General features: G+C 41.2%; 1 pseudogene; it reads left to right on the forward strand.

Moving 5' to 3' along the window:
• The first annotated feature begins 6356 nt into the window (after positions 1–6356).
• LOC143676193 (nuclear receptor coactivator 1-like) lies at positions 6357–10552 on the forward strand (annotated as a pseudogene).

Genomic DNA, 10552 nt, shown 5'->3' on the forward strand with positions numbered 1-10552 from the left:
CCAACAGGGAAACTGGAGCACTGCCCACTTCCTCTAAGCAGGGCAGGAGCTCCCTGCTAGGTCCACTGACATCATCTGCAATGGGTGATACCACCAGGCAAGGGAATTGTCTAGGTTTGTGTGTGCATCACTACAATCAACATACAGAACAATTTAATCGCAAAAATCTCTCATACCACCCTTTCATAACTATAGCCACCTCCTGACCACTTTCTTCCCTAATCCCTGGCAACCACTAACCTGTTTTCTCATCTTTAATTCTGTCATTTCAAGAACATTCTAAAATTAGAGTCAAACATTATGTACCTATTGGAGACTGGCTTTTTTTCATTCAGTATAAATTCTTTATGATCCATTCAAGTTTCTGCATGTATCACTAGTTCATTACTTTTTATTGCTGAGTAATATTCCACAGTATAGATGCAGCACATTTTGCTTCAGCATTCATCCATTGAAGGACCTCTGGATTTTTTTTTTAGTATTTGTTTGTTACAAATAAATCTGCTGTTAACATTCGTGTGCAAATTTCTGTGTGAACACAGTTGCTGCATCGTATATTAGCTGCGTAAATGCTTTCATAAGGAATTGCCATGCCAATTTCCAGAGTGGCATTGTCACTTTACATTCCCATCAGCATGTATGATTAATCCCATTTCCCTGCTTTCTCACCAGCATGTGAGAATTTCATTTTAGCCACTCTGATAGACATGTAGTTCTAACCCATTCAAGTTTTAATGTGCGTTTCTGTAATGGCTAATGAAGTTGAACATCTTTTCATGTGCTTATTTTCCATCTGTATATCCTTTGAAATGGAATGTCTGTTCATGTTTTTGCCACTGTATTATTAGATTATTTGTTTGTCTGCTGTTGAGATTTGAATGTTCTTTATATATTCTAGATACTAGTTTTTTTTTTTAATATATGTGATTTGCAAACATTTTCTCCCACTTTGTAGCTCGTCTTTTCGTCCTCTTAACAGTCTTTTTTGCTATAGCATTTTTGCATCTGAGTTTATGCGAGATATTGGTCTACAGATTTCTTTTTAGTACTTTCCTTATCTGGGTTGGTATAAAGGTAATGTTGGTCTCATAAAATTAGTTTGGAAGTGTTCCATTCTCTTTATTTTTCTTGAAAGAGATTATATAAAACTGTTGCTAATGCTTCTTTAAATGTTTGTAGAATTCTCCAGTGAAACTATCTTGGCTTGGAGATTTTGGGGGAGGTCTACAATTTTTAAAATTCAGCATTATATATGGTTTCAGGACTATTCAAGTTATCTATTTAATCATGGTTGAATTTGGTAACTTGTGACTTTCAAGAAATTGGCCCCCCTTTTTTTGCATGGGCAGGCACTAGGAATCGAACCCGGGTCTCCAGCATGGCAGGTGAGAATTCTGCTGCCACAGTGCCACCATCGCATCATCCAACCCATTTTTTTCTAAGTTGTTGAATGTATAGGCATAAAGTTATTTGTAGTATTACCTTCTTAGCCCTTTAATAGACTGCAGGATGTATCAAAATATCTCCCGTTTTATTTCAGGTATTGTCTTATGCATGTCTTCTCTCTATTGTTTTCATTCTTGCAAGAGCTTGTTAACTGATTTTTTTTCAAATAATCACTTTTTTTTTGTTTCATTAAATGTCTCCATCATTTTCCTGTTTTAATTTTATTGAAATCTGTTTTTATTTTTATTTTCTTCTGCTTGCTTTGCATTTATTTTGCTCTTACTTTGCCTGGTTTCTTAAGGTAGGAACTTAGGTTATAGATTTGGATAGATTTGGGGTCTTTCCTCTTTGCTGTACAAGCATCTCCTGCTATAAATTTCCCTCTCGGGACTGCTTTACTTTCTGATATATTGTATTTTTGTATTAATTTAGTTCTATTTCTTTTAATTTTCCTTGAGACTTCCTCTTTGATCCATGGAAATATGTTGTTTAATTTCAACTTATTAGAGAATTTTCATGTTTTCTGATATTGATTTCCAGTTTGATTCTAAATGGTCAGATAACGTACTTTGTATGCCTTCAGTTCTTTTAAATTGTTGATGTTTACTTTGTGACCCAGAATAAGGTCTATCTTGGTGAATGTCCCATGGGCACTTAAAAATAGTAAGTATTCTGGTGTTGTGGGGTAGAGTGTTCTATAAATGTTAATTAGATCCTGATTGTAGACTGTATTATTCAGTTATTTACATATATTTGCTAATTTTCTGTATAGTCATTTTATTGATTGCTAACAGTGGGGTATTTTAGTAGTCAACTATAATTGTGAATTTTTCTATTTACGTTTAATCACTATTAGTTTTGTTTTGGGTGCATATACACTTAATATTCTCATGTCTTCCCATTGTACTTATCCTTTTATCATTATCCATTTTCTCTCTTTACCTGCAGTAATTTTCTTTGCTTTAAACATTTACCTTATCTGATAATATTGCTGCTTATGATTTCTTAATGTTAGCATGATGCATCATTTTTTCCAGCCTTTTACTTTCAGTCTTCCTATATTGTTGTGCTTTCAGTGAGCTTTTAAACACAGCATATAGTTGGATAATGTTTTTTAATCCACTGTCAACCTGCCTTTATTGATCTATCTAGGCCATTTCTAGTTAAAGAAATAGTAATGTAGCAGGCTAAAACTCTAACATATCAATAATTTGCTTTCTGTTTGCTTTCTTAGTTTCTCATTCCTCTGTTTCTCTTTTCTTGCTTTCCTTTGGGTTACGTGGACATTTTATAGGATTCCATTTTGTTTTATCTATAACAATTTTGAATATGTATCTTTGTATAGTTTTCTAAGTACTTGCTGTAGGCATTACAATACACATATGTAACTAATAACATTCTACTAGGATTGATGTTTTACCACTTTTAATGGAGTACTTAAGCCTTATTTTTATTTATGTCTTTTATCCTTATCATTCTCTTTGAAAATGTAATTATTCAAGTATTCCTCTATATACATTGAGCACTACAAGGGATAAGGTTATAACTTTTGCTTCAACCATCAAATATTCTTTAAGAAAGTCTTAAGGAGAAGAAGTCTATTATATTTATCTGTATTTTACCTATTCTGTTGTCCTCTTTCCTTTCTGAAGTTCAAATTCTTCTTTTGTTATCATTTAATAACTAAAGGAGATCTTCCTTTAGCCATTCCTTTAAGAGTAGGTTTGCTAGCAACAAATTCACTTAATTTTCCTTCATCTGAGATTGTCATTATTTCACCTTCATTACTAAAGGTTAGTTCCATTGGGTATTGAATTCATGGTTGAATTTCTTTTTTACAGCACTTAAAAAATGTTGTTCCACTTATCTCTGGCCTCTATGGTTTCAGATGGGAAATCCACTGCCATTCAAATGGTGTTTGCTTATACAGAATGCCCTGTTTCTCTCTGGTTGCTTTTAAGATTTTTTTCTTTGTCTTTAGTCTTTAGGCTCTTATGATGTGTCTTGGCATGGATTTCTTTGGGTTTATCTTATTTGGGATTCACTAAGCTACTTGAATCTGTAGGTTTAAGTCTTTTGCCAAATTCAGCAAGTCTTCAGCCATTATTTGTTTGGAAACTGTTTTGATCCATTCCTCTTTTTTCTTTCCTTCCAAGATGCTGATGACACAAATATCACTGAGGCTAAAATCTTTTCCTTTTCAGTATTTTCTCTCTGGTTTATTTTTTCATATTTAATAAATTTTATCAGTCAGTCCTCAAGGTCATGGCAGGCGAGAATTCTGCCACTGAGCTATGGTTGCACCGCCCAATCCACTGCATTTTAATTTGTTTTACTGTACTTTTCAATTCTATGATTTCCATTTGGTTCTTTATTTATAACTTCTAATTTTTTGAGGTTTTATATTTTTTCATTTGTTTCAAGGTTATTTGTAATTATTTATTGAAGTGATTTTATGGTGGCAGCTTCAAAATCTACGAAATAGTTCCATCTGTTTTTGTGGGGTTTTTTTCTCATTCAAGTTGAGATTTTGCTGGTTCTTGGTATGATGGGTGATTTTCAGTTGTATCCTAGATATTAAGGATATTATGTTAAAAGACTCTTGAACGACTCAGCAGGTGAACTCACTGCTCTCCCCAACACACAGGACACGACTCCTAGGGGTGTAAATCTCCCTGGCAATATAGGACAGGACCTCCGGGATGAGCTGGGACCCAGCATCATGGGATTGAGAAAATCTTGACCAAAAGGGGGAAGAAAGAAGTGAGACAAAATAAACTTTCGCAGTGGCTGAGACATTTCAAACAAAATCAAGAGATTATCCTGGAGGTTATCTTATGCGTTAGATAGCTACCCCTTTTTGGCTTAGGGTGCACTGGAGTGGCTGGAGGGAAGTACTGAAACTTGCTGAACTATGTTCCAGTGGCCTTAATTCTCGAAGATGATTATATAACCATATAGCTTTTACAGTGTGACCGTGTGATTATGAAAACCTTGTGTCTGAGGCTTCTTTTATCTAGGTTAGGGACTGATGAATAAAAAGTAAGGGAAAAAAACTAATGGGGGGGATAAGGGCTAAAACGAAATGGGCAGATTGAAAGACTAGTGGTCAATGAGAGGGAGGGATAAGGGGTATAGAATGTATGGTTTTTTTCTTTTTATTTTTTTCTGGAGTGATGCAAATGTTCTCAAAATGATCATGGTGATGAATACACAACTATGTGATGATACTGTAGGCCACTGATTGTATACTATGGATGAGCTGTATATGTGTGAAGACTTCTCAATAAGAATATTTTAAAAAAAAGAGAGAAACTTAAAAAAAAAGAGACTTTTGATCTTATTCACCTTCCATTTTGGCAAACAGTTGCTCTATTTAGGTTTAGCATGTAGGTAGGTGTGGCTTGTTTTGTTGGTTACAGTTGTGATGACAACTTAGTTTTCTGAGATTTGGCAACGCTATTACTGTCTACTTCAATTTCCTGCTTGAGTTCTTGTTGGTAGTGCTCGCAGTTTTGGAAATGGCTCCCCGGGGGTGTCCAGCAGTGTTGCCGGGAGGTGTGCAAGAATTTAGACTTGTGGCAGAAAGCATTTTCCCCGCCCGTTGTTCAGCTCTTCAGTGCTGATGGGCTTTCCACTCTATAGCTCCCACTGCCATTGGGAAAGTCAAGTGCCTGCCTGGGCTGCCTTCTGACTACAGGGAAGGACCAGGAGCTATGGAGTTTGGGTTGTTTTCTGCTTTGGATGGAAGGGTGGGAGACACCAGTCCTAGGTTGCTTTTTGCTGCTGTTATAGAGTCAGGAAACACCTGGTTTGCTGACACCATGGAGGGACAACCTGCTTCTGGTGGGTGTTTTGCAGGGGTTGAGTTGGCCTGCCTAGATTCTGTTGCTGGAAGATTGGCCCATCGTAGGAGGAGGTTGTGGGGCAGAGGTATCATGGCCCACCCGGGATCTCTTGTGGATGCTGCTGTGGGCTGATCAGGGTATCTCTGGCGTTGAGTATGGATCTTCCTGCTAAGTCCCTGCTGAGCTTTCTTTTTCCCGGAATGTTGGTCAGAAAGAGCAGACTTTTCTCTCTCATTCTGTCTACGCCTGTCGGTAGTTCAAGTTGCAGTTCTCTGCTGCACCCAGCCCACGATATATGGGAGATAAAAACAAAACCCAAGGAAACAAACCATTTTATAGTTGGCAGCATACAAGTCCTGTATACGTATTTATCAAATTCTACTACTCTGGAGCGGGAAGCGGCGGCGGCGGAGGAGGAGAACGAGGCGTCCGCGAAGTGCGGCTGAAACGTCTGCTCTGCGGGCAGGGAAAGCGGGAGCCTGACGCGCTTCGCCGCGCCTTCTGCGCAGACGATAGGGCCGCGGCCCCGCGTTCCTCGCCGCCCTCCTCGCAACGGCTCGGTGGATGCCGGCATCGTTCTGCATCCCCTACGATGGCTAGGACACCTGCTCCCGAGGAGGGCGCGGGAGAGCGACGGCGGCGCCCCGCCCGAGCTGCAGCCGAGGCCGCGGCGGCACAAGTGAGCCGCGCCAGGGAGCGCGGCCCAGAGGCGGCGGTGGCAGATGGATGTCAACTAAAATCAAGGACCATCAGGCAGAATCATGCAGTAGGAATCCCTGCTTCCAAATGAAGGCACCAACATTTAGAATTTCTACTTATGCTAAGATTCCCTTTACTACTCATCAGAGAATGAAGTACTCTATAAGAGATCACTAAATTGTGCTGTGAATGATTTACAAATAAATGAGTAGTTTGTGTAATTGGCCTTAAAGTGAGGGTGAAGATACAAGAGCTATCTCTGGAAAACATCACTACTCCATTACTCTGGACAATAAGATTTGACCAAATCTATTCTGAGGATGCTGTGAATAAAGAAGTCTCCCAGGTGTGACATTTTTCAACATGAGTGGCCTTGGGGACAATTCATCCAACCCTGCTAATCACCATATAGTCACATACCAGAAAAGGATCACCACATGACACATTGGCATCAAGCACTGAAAAGAGGCACCGGGAGCAAGAAAAATATTTAGAAGAGATAACTGTGTTACTGTCTGCTAACATAAGTGCCATTGACAGCTTGAGTGTAAAACCTGAGAACTGCAAGATTTTGAAGAAGGCAGTAGATCAAATACAGCTCACAAAAAGAATGGAACAAGAGAAAGAGGCAACTGATGATGATGTCCAGAAATCAGACATCTCACTGAGTAGTCAAGGAGTAATTGAAAAGGAATCTCTGGTATCTCTTCTTCTGGAGGCTTTGCGTGGATTTTTCTTTGTCGTGAACTATGAAGGGAGAACTGAATTTGTGTTAGAGAATGTAACCACCTACTTGGATTACAAACAGGAGGAACTAATGAATACCAGTTTCTACAGCATCCTATGTGTGAGAGATCATGTAGAATGTCTGAAGAATCTGTGACCAAAATCACTAGTAAATGGAGTTCCTGGGCCTCAGGAGACCGCACGGTGAAATAGCCATACCTTTAACTGCAGGATGCTGGTTCACCCGTCAGATGAGCCGGGCACTGAGATCCCAGCAGCCTGCCAGTGGTATGAAGTAATGCAGTGCTTCATTTTGATGCAGCCAAAATCAAGCCAAGAGGATGGAGAAGATTTCCAGTCATGATTGATTTGCATTGCACGGCGATTACCTCGGCTTCCAGCTATTACGGATTCCAGCTGTTGAATCCTTTATGACCAAGCAAGATACTAACAGTAAAAGCATCTCTATGATATCCCTGAGAGCTGCTGGCTGAACTGGCTGGGAAGATTCAGTGAGGAAATGCATTTAATGCCTTTTTCCAACCTCAGGGCACAGAGCCATTTTATATCAGACAACTGTTTCAAGAAGTGCTGACTCCTGGCACTGCTTCTAGCCCACCCTATAGATTCAAATTAAATGACAGGACAATGCTTAGCGCTCACACAAGTGTAAACTTTGCTGTCCTCAAAGTCTAACCACGCAACCTTTCATCATGGGAATTCATATCATTGACAGGGGACACAGTGGTCTTTGTCCTCAAAATGACACTATTCTGGAATATCAATTCCCCGAGTAAGCCCCTTAGTCAATCCTAGTATCTCTGCAGCTCATGGTGTTACCTGTTCATCCCCATTGCCACCACCCAAGAGCAATGTGGTATCCACCAGTCAACTGCCCATAGAGGTCAGACCTTCAGAGCAGCAGCCAAGGGGGTTTTGGATGCTCACCTGGAAATCATACTGTAGCCAGTGTTGCCTTAAACCAGGGACAAGCCAGTTCCCAGAGCAGTAATCCCACTTTAAACCTCAATAATTCTCCTATGGGAAGGTACAGTAATAATCCTAGCACAGTTCCTGTCTCCAAGGACACAGGTTAGTTCTGGACTAGCAACAAGGCCTAGGATGCTAACTCATTTTCTTCCAATATTTCAACATTATGCTCCCCCATCGGCATGGCAAGTAGTGCCTGTCATAATAGTAACCGATCTTAGTCAGACATCCCAGTAACATCTTCACAAGGTTTGAATGAAAGACCCAATGACTCTGTTGACTTCTCTACCAGTTTTCCAGTCTTTAGGCAGATGAGCTCACAGAATTCACCTAGCAGATTACGTATATAACCAGCAAAAGCTAGTCCAAAAGTAACGAAGAGATTACATCTATTTTAAATGAGATGATTTCAGTCTGACAACATCTCTACTGTTGGCAAGACTCTGGATTCAGGGCTTCTGCATAACAATGACAGATTCTCAGATGGAGACATAAGTACTCTCAAAGCAGACACAAACTGGTGCAACTTTTCACAACTGCAGAACAGCAGTTATAGCATGTTGATAAAAGATAAAAGTTGCAAAGATGTACTGTCTTACAGGAGCACTTCCAACTCTGCCTCTGGTAGAGTTCTTGCTCCTTTTCAAAGCTCCCTTACAGAGTGGCACAAAATTCTGCACTGCCTCTTACAGGTATCCTCTCAGATATCACCACTCTATCTGTTACACCTGAAAAAAGGACAGTGCACCTACTTCTGCGTCAGTGACTGGGCAGATATAAAGAAATTTCAGTGTAAAACTAGAACTGTATACTTCAAAGAAAAAAAATCAAAAGACTATTAGCTCCTATGCTGCTGATGAGAAGGATTTAAACCTGAGCTTGAATTATGTGAAGGTGAAAGTGGAAAAGAAGGAACAGATGGATCCTTGTAACTCAAACCCAACCCCAAAGACCAAATGTACACCTGAGCAAATGAAACTGGCATCCCAGAGCCAGTTTACAGCTGACCTTGACCAGTTACTGCCCACGCTGGAGAAGGCAGTACAGTTGCCAGGCTTATGTGAGACAGACAGGATGGATGGGGCTGCTATCAGCATAACCATCAACTCAGATCCTGGAATTGGAAGCAATTGATAACCGGTTTGGACAACAGGAACAGGCGATCATATTTCATAGGCAAATATTACAGTGACAGCTATAAATCAGAATAAAACAGCAGACCAGTGTATTAGTTCACAATTAGATGAATGTCCCTGTCCACCACCAACAGTAGAGGCAGGTATGATAAAACAGTTATCCTTGAACAGCTGGTATTCTTCCTCAGTGGCAAAGATGAAATTGAGCTAGCTGAACCAGACAGAGCTCTCGGAATTGACAAACTTGTTTATGGGGGTGGATTAGATGTATTGTTAGAAAGATTTCCACCACAACAAGCAACACCTCTGATGATGGAAGAAAGTCCCAACCTTTATTTCCAGCCTTATTCTATTCCTTCTCCTACTGTCAGTCTCCCTAACCCTATCCAAGCAATGGTCAGCACTGGGAAATATGCCTGTTCAAGTAATACCTCCCCAAGGTGCTTTCTCACCTGGCATGGGCATGCAGCCCAGGCAGACTCCAAACAGACCTCCAGCTGCACCTAACCAACTTTGACTTCAATTATAACAATGTTTAAGGGACAACAGCAGTTGATACAGCAAAATCTTTCTTGAACCAGTTTGCAGCATCTGCTCCCACTGGCATCACTAGGAGATCAGGTATGCAGCAGCAAATTATACCTCAGCCACCACTGAATGCCCAAATTTTGGTCCACTGCCAGCATGAGTTGTACAGTCAACAGCACTGACAAGAGGCAGCTAATACAGCAGTGAAGAGCCACGCTTGTGGCTAACAAAGCTTTGGGAACAACCTCCTCTCATCTGGACTTCCAGTTTAGATGGGGAACCCCCATCTCCCTCACGTGCTCTACAGCAAGTCCCTTACCCACCAAAGTCTGGTACAAATCCAGGAACCCCATCTGCTTCTACCAGCCACTTTCAAAATTGGCCACAAATCTGGAGGTATACTTGGCCATATGCAACGACATGATGAACAGAGGCATGACAGAAAACACGGGAGGACAGTTCAGCACTGGACTCAATCCTCAGATGCAGCAGAATGTCTTCCAGTAGCCAGAATCAGGAATGGTTCCCCAAGGTGAGACCAGCTTTGCTCCATCTCTGAGCCCTGGAAGTTCCATGGTGCCAATGCCAGTCCCGCCTCCTCAGAGCTCTCTGCTCCAGCAGACTCCACCCACTTCTGGGTACCAGTCACCAGACGTGAAAGCCTGGCAGCAGGGAGCAGTGAAAAACAACAGTGTGTTCAGCCAGGCAGTCCAGAACCAGCCCACACCTGCCCAGCCAAGAGTGTACACCAACACGAGCATCACTGTGTCCATGGCAAGTGGAAACACAAATGCTCAGAATGTGAACCTAATGATGGGCCAGATGCAGAGGAGCTCTTTGCAGATGTCAGAAACGAACACCATGTGCCCATAGCAGATAAATGAACCAGCATTGAGACCCACAGTTCTCTACTGAAACCAACTCTCATTCAATGACCTTTTCAAAACAAACAGAGCCCAAGACAAGAAGACAGAATTCTTCTCTGTGGTGACTACACACTAGAGGGATCTCTAGTGCAACAGGTTCAGGTGTTTGCTGATGTCCAGTGTGCAGTGAATCTGGTAGGGAGGACCCTTGCCTGAACCAGCCTGGTACACCGTGAGCCCAAAAACCCATGTCAGGACCACAGACCCCCAGGCCCGGCAGAAGAGCCTCCTTTGGGAGCTACTGACCGAATAA

This window comes from Tamandua tetradactyla, chromosome 3 (assembly GCF_023851605.1).
Source record: "Tamandua tetradactyla isolate mTamTet1 chromosome 3, mTamTet1.pri, whole genome shotgun sequence".
Classification (NCBI taxonomy): Eukaryota; Metazoa; Chordata; class Mammalia; order Pilosa; family Myrmecophagidae; genus Tamandua; species Tamandua tetradactyla.